The sequence below is a fragment of the Haemorhous mexicanus genome, chromosome 11, assembly GCF_027477595.1.
Source record: "Haemorhous mexicanus isolate bHaeMex1 chromosome 11, bHaeMex1.pri, whole genome shotgun sequence".
Taxonomy (NCBI): Eukaryota; Metazoa; Chordata; class Aves; order Passeriformes; family Fringillidae; genus Haemorhous; species Haemorhous mexicanus.
Genome location: NC_082351.1, coordinates 8,706,162 through 8,726,417, shown reverse-complemented (window position 1 = coordinate 8,726,417; position 20,256 = coordinate 8,706,162). Strand labels below are relative to the sequence as shown.

General features: G+C 40.7%; 1 long non-coding RNA gene across 1 annotated transcript in view; it reads right to left on the bottom strand.

The window, feature by feature from the left end:
- Positions 1-3,739: 3,739 nt before the first annotated feature.
- LOC132332218 (uncharacterized) overlaps positions 3,740-20,256 on the bottom strand; it is a 45,908-nt gene continuing 29,391 nt past the window's right edge. Inside the window, exons 4-5 of the long non-coding RNA XR_009487839.1 lie at positions 6,151-9,496; positions 3,740-4,736 (exon numbers count right to left, since the gene is read on the bottom strand). This is a non-coding gene — a long non-coding RNA (uncharacterized LOC132332218). The remainder of the gene's footprint in view (positions 4,737-6,150; positions 9,497-20,256) is intronic.

Here is a 20,256-nt window from a genome sequence, read left to right as displayed (position 1 = left end):
GGGAGGAGATGGGGTAACATTCAACGAGCGCTGCTTTCCAAAGATTGCTGAAAAAGCTTCCGAGTTCCACCAATCCCTTTCTAAACTGAGGGCAAACCCACCAGCCTGCGCTGACCTAAGGAGAAACACAACCAGAACGTAAGGAAAATATTCACTGCAGGAAGGGGAAAGGATCTTCCTTCAGTGGAGGAAAAAAAGGAAAAACAAAAACCCAACACACACAACCAAAAAAAAAACCAAAAACCCCCAACTAAACAACAAAACCAACCCAAAAAACCCCACCACATAAAGCCCACCCCAAACACACCTTCAAACACCAAGATGCAATTTAATTGCAACAGATTGGACTTGATAATACAGTGCATTGAAGCCTTCCAAACAGGCACGACTTTGGACTCAGTGTAAGTCAGGACAGTTCCAGACTATTTTGGATCACTGTTTAAGCAGCAATATATAAAAAGATTCTATCTTTCTATGTTACAGAACGTTCCCTACAGAAGCACGGCGCTTCCAGATCAGAGGTCACATTTTTCTTAGCAATGCTAGAGTTGAACTAAGATTTTTCCTGTTTTAACAGCAGCAGCTACAAAGAGCATGGGGGAGGGAAGTATTTGAGCACTACTTGATTACAGCTTCTTAGTGACAGACTATGAACAGCAGCAGTTTAAATCAGGGTCTTCAGAGAATCTGGAGAAACAACCAAAATTCTTCAGCCTCATGCAAAGCAGCCACCTCTCCATCAATTGTCTTCTGCATGAAACCTCCTCCTCCGAGCTATTTCACTCACCTCTTTATTCCTTCCATGTTCAGAGTAAAGTTTCCCAGGCTGCTTTTTTCCCCCTGTTTGGTCATTTTTCCTAATAACATTATTTAAGTAATCTGCAAGTGATGTATAGATGTAGATGTATGTTTTCCCATTGTAAAGATAGGGAAATGGGGAGAGACAGAAGAAACTACTCAGTGTTGAGCAATTGCAGAGACAGATTTTGAGTTATAGAAGAGTATTGATTGTAGCTAGAGGGGAGGAAGCATTGCCATTCCACTCTCCTTTAAGCAGTTCTCCAGTAATCAAATGGAAAAAGCAACTAAAATATTGTCCTACCTCAGACTCTGGAGTTTGCTCTTGTGGCAGTAAAGGGTGATGGCAGAAATTTAATAAGATTTCCAGTATGTTATGGCTTATGCTGATCTCTCTAAGGGTGGATGAACTGGGAGGGATTAAAACCCATTATAAACTAGCAGATAAGCTAAACAGAGAAACAGAAATGCAGTTGAGGAGCGTGAAGCAGGCACCATAGAACTGTTCAGGTTGGAAAGGACCTTGAGGTCAGAGAGGCACCACTGAACCATGCCCCCAAGCACCACTTGTAATTGGTTTTGAAATCCCTCCAGGGATGGTGACTCCACCCTGAGCAGCCTGTTACAGTGTGGTTTTGTTGAAGACATTTTTCCTGATATCCAATCTAAACCTCCCCTGGCACAACTTGAGGCTGTTTGCTCTCATCTTGTTTGTTACTTGGGAGGAGAGCCCAACACCCACCTGGCTGGAAAGGCCTCCTTTCAGGCGGGTGAGTGATAAGGTCTCCCTTAAGCCTCCTCCAAGCAGTTATCAGCTGCCTCTCATAAGATTGATGCTCCAGACCCCTCAGCCATCTTAATTTCCCTTCTCTGGACATGCTCCAGCATCTCCCAACACTCCAGTAAGAAGGACTCGTGTTATTTTCTCTCTACATCCCTGACTAAAGGGGGTAACAAGGACTAAAACATGAGGATTCACCAGGCTACCTGGAGGTAGTGGTCTGACCTTTCCAGGCATCTGCCACAGGCAGCAGTAAGTGACAATGAGCCATGTTTTGTTGGACAGTTGGGCTTGTCACCTCATAAAGCCGAAACAGAAACAGCTGCAAAGCCTGAGGGGGGCGGAAAAAGAGGAGGAAAAACTGTAACTCCTTTGGTTTTTATAGGAGCCGGCTTTGGCATGAGGAGCCTCCGGGCATTGACGCGGTTGGGCCGCGCGGTGGCGGCAGCGGCCCCGACAGGGCCGGGCCGGGCGCTCCCCGCTCCAGCGGCGCCTTCCCAACTCTGGGGCGGGTCGTGTCCGAGCAACTGCTGAAACAGCCCGGCTGGTGATGGAAATGGGACACAGCGCAAGTCCAGCTCAGATCAGGAGCAGCATTTCATAGAACAGCCTAGATTGGAAGGGACCTTAAAGCTCATCTTGTTCCAAACCCCTGCCATGGGCCCGGACACCTTCCATCAGACCAGCTTGCTCCGAGCCCCATCCAAACAGGCTTTCAACACTTCTGGGATGGGGCAGCCACACCTTCTCTGGGAAACTTGTGCCAGTGCCTCGCTACACTCGCAGTAAAGAGCCTTTTCCTGATATCTAATCTAAACCAACTTTCTCTGTGAAGCATTCCCCCTTGTCCTATAACTCCACGCTCTTAAGTCTCTCTTTCCTGGAAGTTCCCTCCAGATATTGGAAGGTCATAGTTAGGTTACCCCAAAACCTTCTGTTTTCCAGACTGAACAACCCCAGTTCTCTCAGCCTTTCCTTATAGCAGAGGTGCTCCATCCCTCAATTCATCTTGGTGGCCCTCTGGACTGTTTCCAGCAGGTTCATATCCTTCCTATGCTGTGGCCCCAGAGCTGGATGCAGTGTTACAGGTGGGTCTCACCAGAACAGAGCGGAGGGGCAGAATCCCCTCTCTCCCCTGCTGCCCACACTGCTTTGGATGAAGCCCAGGACACAACTGGTTTTCTGGGCTACCAGCAGACATTGCTGGCACATGCCCAGCCTGTCATCCACCAGCACCCTCAAGTCCTCTTTGAAAGATAAACTGACCTCTCAGCTAACTTAATTTTATTCACCACTATTCCTGAAGATGCTTAACAACTGAGTTGACAGAAAATGCTTGCTTTTAGTAATATAATTTTAGAATAGGTACAAGTTAACGGTTACTGAACTGGCACACAGTGTCACAAAATCTTCATGAGAACATGAAGTCAAAACTATTGCTCTCTGATTCCCACAGTAGGCAATGCCCTCTTAAAGCATTCCTGCATCTTCTCAGCACATTCTCCACTTTTGGCTGCCCTGAGGCAACAGTTTGTGATGGAATACTCTAAAATAGTTCACTTTTCTTAACAGCAAAGGAGGAAACATTAACTACTACAGTGATTTTTACATACAGAGTTAGCCTGCATCTGGAACTAAGCTAAGCTGGATTTTTTCTCCAGCACAGACCACACACTCCTTGATTTGGCACAGTGGGACAAAACCCTGGTTTTTTAGAGGTATGTGAAACCTCCATGAGAGAGAGAACCCCTTCAATCTACACTAAAGTTTAGTTAGTCTAGAAAGACCAGACAACATATATACAGGCCTTAGAATGAGTTGGGACTGTTCCTTCAGGACTTAAAAAATGAAAAATTTTTGTCTTTTAATAGCTTGGTATCTGTGTTCCACTTGGGGAACTTGGGGTAATTAATTGTCCAACTAATAAGGTATTTCAGGATGGAAATTTGACTTTGACTTCAAATCACAACTTCTATATAGACTGACAGTAGCCCAGAAACTTAAAGCCTGTAAAGAACAATTAGAGATCTTCCATAGTATCACCTCCCTCAGAGAGGAACTCCTCTTCTACAAAAATATTTCCCAAAGTAAAGACAAACTGAGATTGGGAAGCAGGAACCTATTGAATCATTGCAGAACCAAAATCAAATCCAGTATAAAGGGTCATTACAATTTTGTATTTTATTAATCCAAATAAATGCTGCATTTTAGAGTTAGTAATTTATTTTAATTTCTTCATTTTATTTGTGGGTTTCCATTTCCTTTAAGGTCCCTTGAGGAATTAAGCTAGAAAATCAACTGTGCTATGAAATCATAGGCAGCTCTACCTCCTGGAATAGTACATGATGTAACACAAAATGACAGACTGGGCTGTGAGCTAAAGACTGTAGATTTCTGCAGCTGCTGAAAAAGCTTTCGAGTCAGGACTCTTTTAGAAAATGAGCAAAACAAATACTCGAAACCCCTGGTGCTGGCTGAGCAATCTTCCCCCTCCATGTCCCCCTGTGCAGCTGCTTCAGTGCACAGAAGATGCCCCAGCCCAGGGAGCAGCCCAGAGGTGCTGCTGCAGGCAGCCCTGCTCTGTGCCCCTGAGGGCAGCCTGTCCTGCAGTAGAGGGAGGTGCCCCCTGCTCCTCCCATCCCTCTGCCCACATCTCCATCCTGTCCCGCGGGGCCCTGCCAAGCAGAAGAGTGGGGCACAGCTGGAGCTGTAGGGCTCACTCATCCCCATCCCCCTCCAGCCTTTTCAGGGGCAATGATCCTTAACACAACTGCTCTGCCTCTGCTGCAAGTCCATTTTGCCATTTCATTAATGAGGACAAAATCATTTGTTCTCGGGATAGTAAAAGGTCCTATTAAATTTTCCCTATTCTGCTCCGAAGTCTTGAGCCAGCAGAGGCCAAATTATGTTGTCTGGTTTTAATTTTGTTTCTTTTTCAGAAAGAAAGCATAGAAGACATCAGTGTCCTTGTTCCTGATCATATAAAGCTTGTTCCTTCACAGCAATAACTAGACTGGGCTCAACACAAGGAGTCACATGGAGACTTACCAGACTAGGCACTGAATCTCATTAAGCTTCCTTCTCTCCTCTGAGCACCTCTCTTGGGTCAGAGACATATCCAAGCCTGGGGATGCAACATTTCCAATGCAGTGCAGAACTGCAGGAAGAAAAATAAGAGAGTCACAGGCCATTCACCAGCAAAGGACACATTAGGAGTTACTGCTGTGTCAGTTTTTCTTCCCTCCAACCAAAGTGTCCCCCAGAGAGCCTTTTAGATTAGTTCCCCAGGTCTTGTGCACTGAGTTAATCTCTGTGAGCATGTCAAATGGTTAAACAAAAATTTGCAATTTTTTTTCCTGGCTGCATTATTAGTTCAGCAAGGATTTCATTTATGTCCTTGCTTTGGAATAAAAGAATAAAAGGACTTTTTGAAGAATGCAGAGAAGTGGGGTTTTCTGTGATATGCAACATTTGAAAAAACAGTGCCTCAGCTTTACAGCTTAGCTTTTGACTTTGTAGTGTTCATTTTGTCTCACACATTTTAATACACTGTTTATATGTAATTTGATAGCTGGTTTTGCTGCCTTATCTGTTTCAATTGTAAATTCAACTTTATTTATTGAAATATTGTACATATAGAGGACTAGGACGTTTTTAAATGAAATAATATAACAAACCAATTTTCTATTAAGGGAAAGGCAAAAAAAATGTAGCAAAAATACAAGTCATAGTAAAATACCAAGGATGGGATAGTGCTACATTTTTTTTAACTGCTAAATAATAACCTGCATAATTCACAGTATATTAGGCAGATTTTAAGAAATTGTATGTTTTGATTAGAAGAGCAAAAACAAGTGTTCTGCACAATGTTGTCTGCTTCCAAAAAGTGTTGCTTTTTTTTTTTAACCTTTTCAATTTAGAAATCTGCAACATTCAACAGACATTTTAAAGATCTACCAAAAAAAAAAAACACCTTCTGGTTATTTAATGTGGGGAAGCAATAAATTACAATATTTTGTCACAGGAATTGGCAAGCTCCTTGCTTAGAATTCATGCAAAATGACTTTCTAAAACATGTACATAATCAATTCTGCACCATCTGAACTGTCCTTTGTGTTCTAAATACTAAGCTTTTTTTTCTGTATATATTTATATATGTTCAGCTGAAGATGATTTCTGTCTTGCCTTCTTCAAGGGTAGAAATTACACCCATTTTTGCTAGGATCTGCCTAACAGTCTCTGTCTTACCTGTCATTTGACTGGCTTAGGAAATTTGCATCAGCCCCTCACTCTGAGCACTGGTAGACAATTTATCTAATTGCTGTGCGCTTTAGAAGCCTATCAATATATGAAATAAGAAAACTACAATGGAACAGCTCTTACTCTTTTTGGAACATTTATCCTGTCAGCAATAATCAGAGATAAGAAGTTCAATTGCAGACTGTTTCTTTTACTTTGCAAAATCTCGCTGCCTTCACCTATTGCTCGTGTCTGTTATGCACAACTTCAGCTATCACTGTGATCAGAATTTATTCTGGAGGCTAGGACATCCCAAATCCTACCCTGCAAACCTGAATTATAAAGGTGGTGATGAGCAGCTGCTGAGGCAAAATGTACATTTTCCTCCTTCCTGTGCATTCTGTTAAGATGAACCCCAGGGTACCACTCTCTGCTGCAGGTTTGGAGCCAGTGCATTGCTAGGGAACAGGCAGAAGGGTTTTCTGGTTAGAACAGCCAGAGCAAAGGGACAGGAACACATTCTGCAGCTGTGGGCACTTGCACTTAAAAACTCTTTACTAACCAGGCCTTGGCATCTTTGCACTACAAAATCATTCCATGGGCTCCAGGCTGCATCCCTTGAGAAAAAATGTTCTTGAAAGAGAGAGAAGTGCAAAAAGTCTGCACAAGAGATTTCTGCTTGCTGTACAAACATGTACATTCACCAACACTGTTTGCTTTAATAGTCATATAGAAATAAAGCTCTGTTCATTAAAACACTTCACAGCTGCCAAGTACTCAAGCAGAATGATCCTCTTGTATTTTAGAATTCAACAAGAAGTGTTATTAAACTTGCTTTGACCTCAGCATGATTTGTTTGTCTATGAAATAACCTTAAGACTTTTAAAATCAACAGTGACAATAACTCAATGAACACAGTAATATACTCACTGTGGAAGGACACTACCATCAAGAGCTTCTGAAATACATATGAGAGGAATTTGGATTCTGAAAATGCACTGAATACAACGTATTCTTAAAAAATATTCCAGTTTCTCATTCCTTTTTTTTCTTTTTTGAGTCATCTGGAGACTTTTGAGGGAGATGGAGACATGCAAGAGTTGTACTTAACAACCAGCAGGATATGACACAAAAAAGTGTTTTTTTGCTACTCAAAGTAATTCATCATCTAGGAGGAGAAAAATCACTTCATGCAATGCCTTATAAAGTTGGAGAATGCAGAATTTGTGACTCACCCTACACTACCTTTAAACTATGTTCATACAATATTATATAACAATGTGCATGCTCACCTGTCGAACAGAGTTAATTATGAGTCAGGTGTCTCTTCACATCATTCATTTCCTTCTCACTTGAGAGCTGACTTTCATTTTTTACTGAAATAACCTCTCTCACAAGACAGTGATTAGTCTGACAAATGGATAGAATAAAATACCTTCAGCCCCTTTATGGGACCTCCTCTACCATTCATGACAGCTATAGCTAAGTGCAATATATTTTTTGGAGTCCTCTTATTCCTTTGTGGCAAACAAGGAATGTCTTAAATAAGACAATCCCAGCATATGTTTACGTGTTCAGTTTCAGAAACTCCCACATTATCCTTCAACATTTAAAACTCACTTTCAGTACAAAACTCTAAAATATTAGGGGGAAAAAAACACACTACGAATATGGGGAGGAGAACTTAACATTGTGCCCAGCAGAGCTCTCTCAATTAAAAAACAGGGGAAAGGAAAGCTCCTATTTCACCTTCTAGTGGGAGGTTACCTAAATATATCCCTTTGATGCAGGGGAACAATATTGAGCACCAAATTCATCTCTGCCTCTAATCCAGATGTCCATAGAGTCGAGTTCCTGAGCTTCACTGCCTCCATCTGGATTGAGAACACAACTTTGCTGGATGTGTCTTTTCAGAAAGAATTATTGTCCCCAAGCCCAAGGAGGCCCAAGGTCATAAGACAACTCACCTTGAAAGCCCTGTTGTCAGGGCATTAGGAACAAGACTCTGCACTCCAGGTTTGGCTGCACTGCCACCCTTGCTGGCTCAGTCTCTAGACTTATATGGAACAAACAAACACAGGATGGCTTAGCTCTGAGGACACCAGCTGTCCTCAAACATCACAGTTATGGTGACAGAAAAATAGAAAAGACAAATGAGATTAGTCATCACATGAGATACACTTCTGCAAGTCTTCAAACACAAGATCTTGTGTCATGCTAACAACATTAGGGGATTTCCCCACTTTTTCCCTTAAGGAGATTGTAATAAAAAACTCCCCTCTCCCTTCTCTTCTAAATAACATGCTTTGGTTTATTTTCTCTTAAAGAAATTTTTTTTTCAGCTTTGCCAGTCACTCTGAGTTTGTGTGCTAAGCAGTCATATAGGAAAAAAATACTTTTCTTTGTTCAGCCAAGTTATAAATGTGTCACAACCGAACCATAATGTATAAACAGTTTGTGTATAACTTGGAAAAAAAAAATAAATCTACTCTCAATACTAAGATTGGCTGAGGAGGTGATTGACATTATTTTAAGGATAAGGTATATTAGGCTAAATTCACAGATGGCAAACCCCCTAAAGATAACAGCAGCAAACTGTTCCCTCAAGTGAGATATGTACTTTTGCTTCTTCTCTCCCCCTGTGGGGTCATGGTTTAGTTACAGAGAGCAAAAATTTGTCTATTACAACAGAAGATGTTGTCACACATTCACGTATTTCTGACCACAACTAAATCCTGGTGAAAAGATCCCTTGTAGTACTGTAAAGACACTTGGGCATAAATTATTAGGTAGTTTACACTTAAATACAGGAAGTCTAGATTTAACATGATTGGAAAGTTTTACTTTAACATGATCTTCCAGACACATCCCATGGGCTCAGTTTCAATCCCTGAGAATTGCATGAGGGCTGCATGGGCACCTTGGTGCTCATATGTTGATATTTACTATACTTCCCATGTTCCTAAGAATTTATGCTGTGGACAGTGCTATATATCTTACCAGATATTCCATTTTACCACAAAGTCTGCATCCCTCCACCAAGAGTCATGGTCTGGCTTCTTGCCCAGTGGAAGAGAGGTGAAAGCAAACACAGTCAACTCTATAGGCCATAAAGGGAGCAAAAGTAATCCAACTTAAAATAAAAATAAAGAATGAAAAAATAGGCCTTCCTAGGTCTGTAGAAGAAAATGCTTGAGAAAATTTACTGTCCTTACCAGAGGGGAGAAACTCTGAACGATCAGTGGGCAGAACTGCTCATATCCAGTCAAAGGAGCTGGATATTCCTCTCACAAATACAGGTGTCCACACAGAGCAATGGTAAGGAAAGAAAGCCACACCCTGGCTCTTGCATTCTGCTGTTGTATCTGTAACCACCACTCCCATCAGAAGAGAAATGCCACTAAATGGAACAAGTTTCATCTTTCTGACTTCATAACCATTATGTTAGAAAGCTAAGGTGCAGCAGACAACTGCTATTCATTTGGAGCCTCAGTCTGTCACCATTACCTTTACTCACCATTGTGCAGCTTGCAGGCTGTGGCTCACACCACCCTTCATTCATCAGCAGATTTCAGAAGCACTGTGTATTTCACCATGTGTCTTTAGACCTCCATGCCTGTCCTACCTCAACATAAATTTAAAATTCTTCTCTTAGAAACCAGCAGTATCAGAGGTTCACTGTAAGAGAAGTCAGAGGAGTCGTTTAAGATTTTCATGTATGGGAGAATACTCCCACTCACATCCTGGAGAATGTGGGGAGGTTCAAACAAAAGGATCTGACCACATGTCTGAGACTAAACCAGCAATGCATATCTTCTTCTACCCACACCCTGCTCCCAAAGCTCAATCTGTTACAAAACCAGTTCCTTTCCATCTGCAAAGTTCACTATTTTATGTTATCAGTCTTGCTCAGAGTCCAACAGAAAAACCAATAAATGGTTAGTGGCAAAGAGTGGCAAATCTGGAAATCATTTCAGTCCTATACACACAGAGAACACTGTAATTTTTCTATAGAAACATTTAGGAATACAAATCACTTCTATTCCACTGACATTGTATCCTTAGACCTTCATCCTCTTTCAGATATTAAATTGTACTGGGCTTCATTCTGTAATGCTGTTGGTAACGTTTTCAAATGCTATATGCAGGGTTACCGTACTCTGGGAAAATGCTAGTCAGGAAATTATGTAAGAAATTAGCTTTATTCTGTTGCTGCAATTCTGGCAGTCTTCCAGATCTTTATATCACTGGCTGCATGTGTTTATCAACAAAAAAACCCCAGAGATCTTCTTGCCATGACTGTAATTAATTCCAGTAGTCAGGTACAGGATACATTCTTTGCAAAAATATAAGCCCAAAATTTGAGACAATCCATAAGAAAATCAACAATACTTCATGTCATTCTGGATGTTTCACCAGTCTTATTTAAAACTGCCTATTTCCTTACATACTGTTTTTTCAAACATGCTTTTAGTTATACCTAAGAACATTTACATTAGCAGGATGGAACCTGTTGATTCCTACTTAAAAATAGCAGGTGATTTTAAAATAACTTTGTATTTTTGTATCTCCCCCCACTATCCAAGAAGAACTGTCTGCTTGTTAAAGACTATCATCAGTTGTGACTCTGCTTGTACTCTGGTATGATTTCTTCTCTTTCTGAATAAAACTGTTTGCTTTCAAATGCCATTTACCAGTTTCTTCCTGATGTAACACTGTATATTCTTTTCTTTGCCAAGAGAAGCGGAGTGGTTTGGGGTGTAACAGGCCACTAAACCTGAGGTCTGCACTGGTAGGATTGCTTCTAAATAGTTCTGTAATAAGTCATTGTGAATTTGACAATGGAAAGCACAGCCAAAGCAGGGAAAGCTGTTCAAAACCCCAGATTTCATTCTAGGCATATTACTAAAATCACAGGCTGCTTCCTGCTTTTTAGATAAAAAACCACAAATATTTGCAGGGAGACGGGGAAATAAAACTCATTCACTTCACTTGTTTTTTTACCATCTAGGCTTACATTCAGCCACTTTTCACCTCTGAGACAAAATCCTGCATCATGAAAGAGCAAATTCAAAGCCATTCGTGTGAAGTTAATTCCATTTGGTCACTCCAACAACACAGAAGCGCATGAGGAGGTTACAGCTGGGTAGTGCAGTGGTAAGAGACAAACATTCAAAATTCAGCTAAAAAAAACCCTCTGAGTCTGTGCCTTGCTGCTACCACCACTGGTTTTGTTCCACCTCTGCTACCAAAGAACTGGGCACAGCTGTGTGGAAAAACTCTGTGCTGATAGTGGGGCACAGCCTGCTCACCCCTGGCCACTCTTGCACTGGCAAAGGGATGTGCTCTTTGCCACTCTGCTTTCTGATTCAAAACTGGAAAGGAGATACTTCCCAATATGCAGTAACACATAAAGAAAAAGCAATAAAATGTCTTCAAAAGTGCCTAATGGAAATGGACAATACAAAAACTCTCAATACTTTGTTATTTTGCAAAATATCTTGAAAACAGAAAAGACTCATTGCATCGATAATTTTAAAAATAATTATGATTCTATATTTAGAAGAGAAGTCAGACACTGGGTTTCACAACCTTATGTGGCAAATATCAAAGGGAAAACTGGATGGGATTGTCAAGGCAGTAAGGGGCCAAGAATTGCTGCCTTTTTTTTTTTTTTAGCTCTCCCCAAAGCACTGGTGGGGGGCAGAAAAGTTTAACACAGCTTCCCTCCGCAACTACTGCTAAAGTAAATTTGACTGGCAGTACTGGAATGATGCTGACAGCACCAGGACTAGCTGGGCAATTCTGGGACAGTCTGCAGTGTTACTGCCCATTTTTGGCTGGTTTGTGAATAAAAAGGAATTTTCAGTCTTATTTTTCCAATGTAATTTATGAGATGAATAGAGAGTAGATGGGAGAGCAAGACTTCCCTTGGAAGTGCATGGGAGGATTTTCAGTCAATAAGCAGTGCACATCAGCCAAAATTTTACTGCCAACAGTAGAAAATCTGTGAGTATATTGTCAACATAAATAAAAATGAATGGTCTGAACATGCATTGTTACTGTTTACTTCTAAATATGTATGCCAAGGATTGCAAAACTGGTGAATAGTATAACTTAGGTTGCATATTCTCAACAAGCATTACAATACAGTACTTATTTACAGAATTAAGTAAAAAAGTAAATTAATATGGGGTTGGAGGAAGGAGAAGGAGCCGATCATTCTTTTGTAAGATTAAAAAAATCTTGGGATTTTTATTTGTAAACTATGCCATGCAATTCCTTAATTTCATTTTCATCCCAGTGTTTCCCAAATACTTTGTCCTTCACGAGATTTTATTTGCCTCAGGGGAAAACCCAGTATTTCTACTGAACAACCACGACAACTTGGCAGGAGAGAAGAAAAAGCATATTTAAATAATTAAACCTGAAAGTTGCATTTAAAGAAATCATGGAGCAACCCTAAGAGCAAGTGTCCAACTCTTAAAAAAGACTCAAAATCTGCATTGAGGTATTTGGAGCCACAGCTTGTCCTCTGTCTTCCTTTTCATCACCCTGGAGCATGTGGCTCCTTAAAAGGATGCCTGTGCAATCAATCCTTCCCTTCTCCAAGACAAAATACAAGTGGGATCAAGACCTCACAGGCCCCAGCACTGCCTCATCCTTAGGCAAAGAATCCTCACAATGCTCCCATGGGAAGATTGCTACTAAAGGAGTCAAGTGAATCACTTGGGGAACAGACCAAAACCTGGCACCCTGGGGAAGAGATTGCAAAGGCTTGGACTCAGCAAGGACAAAATATATGGATTTAGTTCACTTGTTGGCCTTCTCAGCAACACAGCATTCACAGCTCATCCAGAAATGAAAGCAGTTCTGGTCGTCAGTCCCACTCCTACTACCTGGAATAAGGGTGCTGTGGCTTAGCACAGCAATAAAATCTGGGCTCATACACTGCTGGAGAAATGGGGAGCAAACCTGCACATGTCAGAACCCCAACAGAGAGTTCCCAACTAATACCTTGATATTCTCTTCCAAATCAGCCAGGATAGTTACATTTCACAAATGACAGCTGACTGACTGATTTTTAGACCAACTACCCTTCTTTAGCTCTTTCCTAGGCACATTATAAAAGCAAGCATTAGATATCTTGTCTATGTGTGCACAGAGAAAAAAGCATCTCCCATTTCCCTAAGACATATCAGTACAGGATGTGCCCCAAATGAGTTCCTTCATCACCCTCTGAAGGCACTGGCTTTAAGAGATTAGACAGCATGCTCCTACACCTGCAGAAACATGGTGTTTATCTGGGTACTGGGTTTCATTCTAGAGTATTTTAACTGCCAGCTGTTATTCTGAGAGACAGATAATGTAAAAAATTAACAGGCAGGACATTCTTCCAGCTGCTAATGCTGTAAAATAATTTCTCAGATGTCATCCCAGAATTAGATTTAATACTGATTAAGCACTCAATAATAACATGTGGCAAAAGACAGACAACTGTAGCAGAACAAACAGTGCCAAGGAAGTGCTGATTTTTGTCTGACTGGCTTTCTGCCTCTACTGATGGCAGTTGATTAATAAGCATTTTTTGCATGCAGACAGCAGTTTTCTGCACTTTCTTCCTGCACTTCTCTCACATCTCTGTTAATGTGCTTTCATTAGCAAGGGGCAGCAGTAGCCAGTGGCACAAGCCAAGTCACACTGAGATGTGCTCTGCTGCTCAGGAACAGATGGTTCCCCCTCACAGCACACCAGGGAGGCTGGCTGTTCTACACAAAAATACCTGTTCACATCTGCTGGGCAGGCCAAGGAGCCAGTCATCAGGACACTCAGATCCATTCCATGTACTCAGGGCACTTTCATGGGTCACTACACACTTCAGAGGTGGAATCCACCCAGTTTCAGTTTTTACACTCAGTTGTCAGGATAGGTGGACCCTCAGGACCTTTCCCTGAGGCTTTTTAGCCTCAGGAGCTGCAAGGAAATCCCCTGACACTGCTCAGGATGGAATAGAAGTTATTTTAGCCTTTGTGAGAGCCAACCATTCAGTGTAGGCTTCTGGTCAGATATTGTTACCAGTGATGTTGCTGGTACAGACATGAACTCAGTCATGCCTGGAAAAACAAACCTTCCACAAGTGTTTCATCAGCCAGGATCTGCATCTCATTATCACTTGCAGCTTGCCCAGGCTCCAGAATTAGTGAATCCAAGTTAATGAAGACTCTCTGTTTAGCAAAGAGATCAGTTCACAATTAGAACTACATTTCTAACATGGGAGTTGAATATTAGCATGTCTGTAGGGCATTACAGGCTCCAGTACCCAGAAGTTGTAGTATAAGAGGACTTGAACATTCCAGTAACTTGTATAATTAACTTTGTTAATTAACAAAGATACAAAATGCTTTAAAAATTTAAAACTGCAGCCCCACATACTGTCTCCAACTCTGTCCAGTCACCCAAATAATCACATCCACCCTAGTACAGTTATGGACTTCAACTTTAAAAGCATTAAACTGATTCTTGTCTGGTGACATGCTGACTTTGTTGAGAGCAGAATTAGGCTACTGCTACTTGAAACCTTCACCAAAAACTCTCCAAGTTTGTTTTAATATAACTTTTGACACACTGACAAAGCCAAAAATACCCAGTACCCTGTAAGAGCCAAGTGTTATGGGTAGAGCAGATCTTAAGAGCTGAAGGCACTCAGTACTTGGATGCAGTTCCTGGAAAAGCTTCAGGAAGCTTTCATGAACAGTGTTAGATCAGTAGGTATCACAACTTTTCTGTTAGACAGTTTTTAAGCTGGCTTTTCAGTACCTGCAGAAGCTTTGAATGTCTGTAGGATGCTTTTTGTAAAACTGAACTACCAATTCTGACTATTCCAAGGTTACTAGATTATATTTTTCTCCTAGAGGAACAGGTGCACTGTGTTCTGAGTGTCTGTGCCATTGCAGCTAAACCAGCCTGGAGGCTGCACTGACCTCTGCTCAAGTTCAGCACTGCAGGGCAGTGTATAAATGGTCTGTTCTGGGGCAAATGCTTAAAGCTGAGGTAACTCCTCTCTGAACTTCACATATTAGATGGGAGCCAAATCAGCAGCCTGAAACTGCTAGTAGGGACCAGTTAAACTCATTTTCTCCTTCAATGACCTCTCATTCCTAGCCCAAATGAAAGCATAGCCCTAACACCTGAAATATTCTTCTTGTCTTCCAAAGCTGCATTTGTGTTAGAGTTGGCAGGAACATGAGAGACTATGAACTGCAGAGTTTTGTCCAGGCTACAGATTATTCAGCAGTACCTTGCTTTTGTAGACCTTCTCTATATGACCATATAATGTAAAAAACCAAAGCCACTGTAAAAAGCCAAATAAAATAAAACCAAACCAACCCCACATGCAGAAAAATCACTGGGGAAAAAAGGACTCATACGATCCCTCAGTGAAAAGCAGCTATTACTTACAAACACTGTGAGGAACAAAAATTTCCTTCTAGGAAGAAAACAGCTGTACCTTGAGGCTGGAAGAAGTAGATGATGACAAATCTCAGTCCATGGCCATCAGAACATCATCAGTGATTTCAAAGATGTCCTGATTAATCAAACTGCATAATTAGGTGTTTTAAGTGTCCCTACTATATCAAGTGCCTTTACTATGGCTTGTAAAGCAGTTCATTTTAAACTGTGACTGGATAGAGGCTTGACTGCGCTGATAATCCAGATATGCTTTGGGAATTACTGTGTACCACTTGATTAGATTAAGAGATAAAGAGAGAATTAGGAACCACTTGCCATAGCTTCATCAATGTAGGCTTCTGTCACAGGCTTTGCTGGAACAGGCTACACAAATTCTGAAGAGACAGATGATATAGGCAAGTGTTCCCTTGCTGTTTAGGTTGATATGTGAACAAGCGAGGCAGAAATTTAAGACAGATTTACTCACTCTTAGATTAACAAAGAGAAACAAGCTGGCCTAGTGAAAACACAAACAAGCCCCATTTCCAAAATGCTGCCCTGCTTCTGTGAGCACTGGAATAACCCAAGTAAGTCACATCATCAGGAAACTAGTTTTTTCCTACTCTAAGTACACAAAATAAGCTGTGTTTGTGTTGGGGTGGGTGTCTGTATAACTTTTACCAGCCATAGCTCTACTGCCTTTGCTTAAGGGTAAAGCAAAAGCAGCCAAAGGATGTGATCCCATAATTGAGGGACTTGAGCACCTCTCATGAGGAAAGGCTGAGGGAGCTGGAGCAGTTCAGCCTGAAGAAGAGATGACTGAGAGGGGCCCTCATCCCTGTGTGTCAGTGTCTGCAGGGAGGGGTCAGAGCAGGGAGCAGGCTCTGCTCCTGGTGCCCAGCAATGGGACAAGACACAATGGGCAGGGACTGATGCCCAGGAATTTCCATCTGATCATGAGGAAGAGCCTTAGTGTGCAGGTGATAGCCCTGGAACAGGCTCCCCAGAGAGGGTCTGGAGCCTTCCCCACTGGGAAGAACCACCTGGATGCAATCCTGTGCCATGGGTGACCTTGTATGAGCAGAGAGGCTGGACCAGATGACCCCCAGTGGTCCCTTCCCATCTGGCACATTGGTGATTGTGGGACCCACTCACACTATCACACTGCCAGACACTGCTTTTGCAGTTTTTACAATTTACCATAGGTAAATGTCTAGACTAATTCTCTAACCCTACATTTCAGTGTCACAATATAAATCACAACCACTCTGCAAAATTTATAGTGGGAAAATTACATGCATGAAGTGTCTTTAAAAAAATACATACTTTTGGTGGCAGGAAGCTAATTTGCTTCACACCACTGCACATTTTTCAGAGGTCTCTACTGAGTATTTTAGGAGTGATTCAGCAATAATTCCAAAACAATTCTCATAAATTCTTTACCATGTATGGACACAGAAACTTCTCCCCCCTTTTACTGGCGTATGCTCTGCAGCTTACCAGAGAGTGTAAGATTTCTGATGCAACTCAAAAAATAAACTGTGTTCTAGATTTTAAAATGATTGGCTATATCAGTTTGGGTTTGATAGTTCACTGTTCAAGAAGAAATATTATTTACTGGTCAAAGGGCTGCAAGTCAAGACACCAGGCTCAATTTCCCAGTAGGGTCTAAGACCTGACTTTAAGAACTCATCTACATTTTATGTGCCTTATTTTCTGTTGTATACAAAATACTTCACAAAGATAACACAGTCCAGGACAAAAAGTACAGCATACATACACAAAAATAAATTTGTTAATAATAAAAAACTTCTGAGAAATATTGTGCAGTATTAAGAACTGAGTTACATTTCTATTCTATAAAACATTCATAAATATGCATGGAGTTGTACAGGAAAAGGGAAGAACTGAAAATGAAATGAAAGCTCAGGGCACAAAGTTCTTAAATCTTCACTGAGAGATGAAGATAGATACAATTTCTTTCCAGGCAAAGTATAAAATGCCTGATTACTAAACTATTAATCAGTTAAATTCTCATTTTTTAATATATTGCCATTGGAGAGTTTATTCTAAGACAACATACAATCTATTTGCAACCAAACTCTAGTCCTGTTATTTCTACAAGGTAGGTAAAAATTGGCTACATTAAGTTAGTTTTATGAAAAAGGTATTTTAATAGAGAATCTATTACAGACTTAAAAAAAAAAAAAAAACAACCAAAAAAAACCCACAGACTTGTCATTGTCACAGCCAGGAGACTGATTTTTAAAGAATAAAAATTGGAAATGGTGCTTGGTTTTGTGAAATGATCCCTCCTGCCTATTCACTACATGGGGGGTGGCCTTTAATCTAAATATGTGTACAGGTTAATACCTTGAGCAACAATTCCACATGCAACACATACAGATTTTAGTGGCAGAAACTGATATATGATACAAAACAAGCAAAAAAAAAAAAAAAAAAAAAGAGAAAAAACTATTTCTCTGAGTCAGTGACCTCCCCAGATGCAGACACAGGCAGTAAATTAACAGATGGCCTTAAGGGCCTAAGGATCTATAAAGACATAAACCATGAATACTATTAACTGCTCAGTTTTGGGACTGGGCATTGATTTTTATTGTCAAACTGCATTACTGCTGCAGGCACAAGATTCACTGCTGACCTCTGCTCTGTATTGATTTTGTTGAACAGCAATCAAGAGTTCAGTATTTAATGGGATGTAGCTCAAACTGGAGTTCCCACTTACTGCAGAGAGGGTTTAATCAATTAAACCTGCCTATTACATATTCTCATTCACTCTGCCCAACTGCCTTGCACAGAAACATAAAAGAATGAGAATATCATTTTGTTATCATCAATACTCCATGAAATTGCCTTTACTCATTAATTTAGTAACACTTACAGATCTTTAGCGGGCAAGGCTTTAGAAGCAGTCAAAGAATTCTGTCACAGATTTTCTGCATGACTGCTCATCCTTGCCACTTGGAATCACACAAGTGCAATGGAAGACAAATTGAAGTATTGGGCAGAATAATTCCCTCAAGTTACACAGCACTCTGACAGGCAAGTTGACCTCACCACACAGGGTTCAACTAATTCTTTTGCCATCTAGAATTTAAATGACTGCTATTGATGAGTTACAGTATCAAAGATAATAAATGCTCTCCCCAATACAAACAAAATATACTTTCTCTTTGGCAAAGATGATGAAGTCACTGAAGCTGAAAAATTTTGAACAGTTCCAGGCTTTGCTGCAAATGAACTCTTCAAACTGCAAACTGCCCCTGCACATGTAATAACCTGAACAGAACTTCATTCTGTTTTTACCCTTGCAACCACCTCATGATGATGATTTCTGATGGAGACAAATTGTTACTACTGTAAGAGCAAAGTAATGAAAACCTGAATCCACTGCAAAAGCAAAGTGAGATATTAAGTGTAATTATGTGATGGGTTAGATTTTACAGAGACATTTAAGTAATTAACAATTACAGCTGATAATATGAAACAGCGGGAACCATTAAAATCCATTTGTGTGAAAAGCAAGTTGGAGAATGTTTAAAATATAAACAAGATATTAAATTATTCCTCACAGATAATATGCAGCAAAATATAATAAGTCATGACATATTCAAAATGTTAAAAGGAAGGAAAGCAAAGAGACTAATTAAGGCTTGGGGGCAGTAGATTATGGTTATAAACATATGAAGTGACAGCACAGTCTAAGAGAATTCATAGACATAGCTAAAAATCAGTACCCCAAACAGGAAATATCTTGCTTGATATAAAGGGAAAAGGTTGAAAATCAGTTAACTAGACCGGGGTTTTTTCACACCTTCCTATTTATTTTAACCTTCCCATTAGACAGGCAACTGTGATCACTTCACAAAAAAGGCTGCTGATGAACAACAAGTGAACTTTGGGGTTCTCAGATGAGCCAGGCTGAATGCTAGCAGACAGATCTGATAGTAAGAGTTCTGATGGTAAATTTTTTCGGGGGGGGGGGAGTGAAATGTGACTAAAAAAATTGGAAAAAATGACCACAAAAAATGAAGGAATGCATGGTCTTGTTCTTTGAGTCTGCAACATCTGAGGAATTAGAAATGTGAAGAATAAAGAGCAAGGAGCTTTCTGGCAAAACTTAGTTATTATGCTGGAAAAAAGAAGGAAATAAACTGAAGCAGATGTAGCATTTTGTATTTAAAAATTCAAACCTGTTTTTCAGCACTGTTGAAACTGTTTAGCTCTTTCTCTTCTAAGAAGAAAGTTCTGTAGACTATTTCACAAAGTAGTTTTTGAAATTGTAGGTGGTGATATAAAGCAAAACAGAGTGAGCTTCTAAAAAGAAGTGATAATTGGCCACTGTACTGAGGCAAACTCCTACCCAATGCTGTGTGTTAGCTACCAGAACTCTACCATCTCCACAAACACAATTTCAAGTTTTAATAAAAAACAACATCCAGTTGTTTTGCTCTCCTGTCAATTGAGCTAATGCAGGAAAAACTCTTACCAAGAATTGAGAACCTGCAAAGAGCAAAAAAAAATACATTTCTGGGAAACAAAACAAGACCGGGGGGGGGGGGGGGGGGAAGTTAAAACAATGATTAAAGGAAAGGCAAAAAGTAGAAAAAGAGCTGTCTGGTTTTTTCACTTTCTCTGAGCTCTGTGCTGACACCAGGGGTGCCAAGCAGGACATTGATCATCTACAGGATGAAGCAGAGGATATTTCTGTCATGTCATTTTACTGCTAATAAGGATTGTATGCTCGTATCAAGAGGCACATGGCAACAGCTGAGAGCCCAGGCAGGGGTTTATTCATCCCTGTCTCCTTCCTCAGCTTCAGCTGGATGGGCAGCAGGCAGAGGGCAATTGGCTGGAGCAGTCAATGCCCAGGTAACCCAAGTGAGTGCAGGTCCTTCTGGGTGGGTTCTGCCAATAGCTCCAAGAAGCTTCAATCAGCTGATCCTGGGCATTGCCTGCTCTAATCA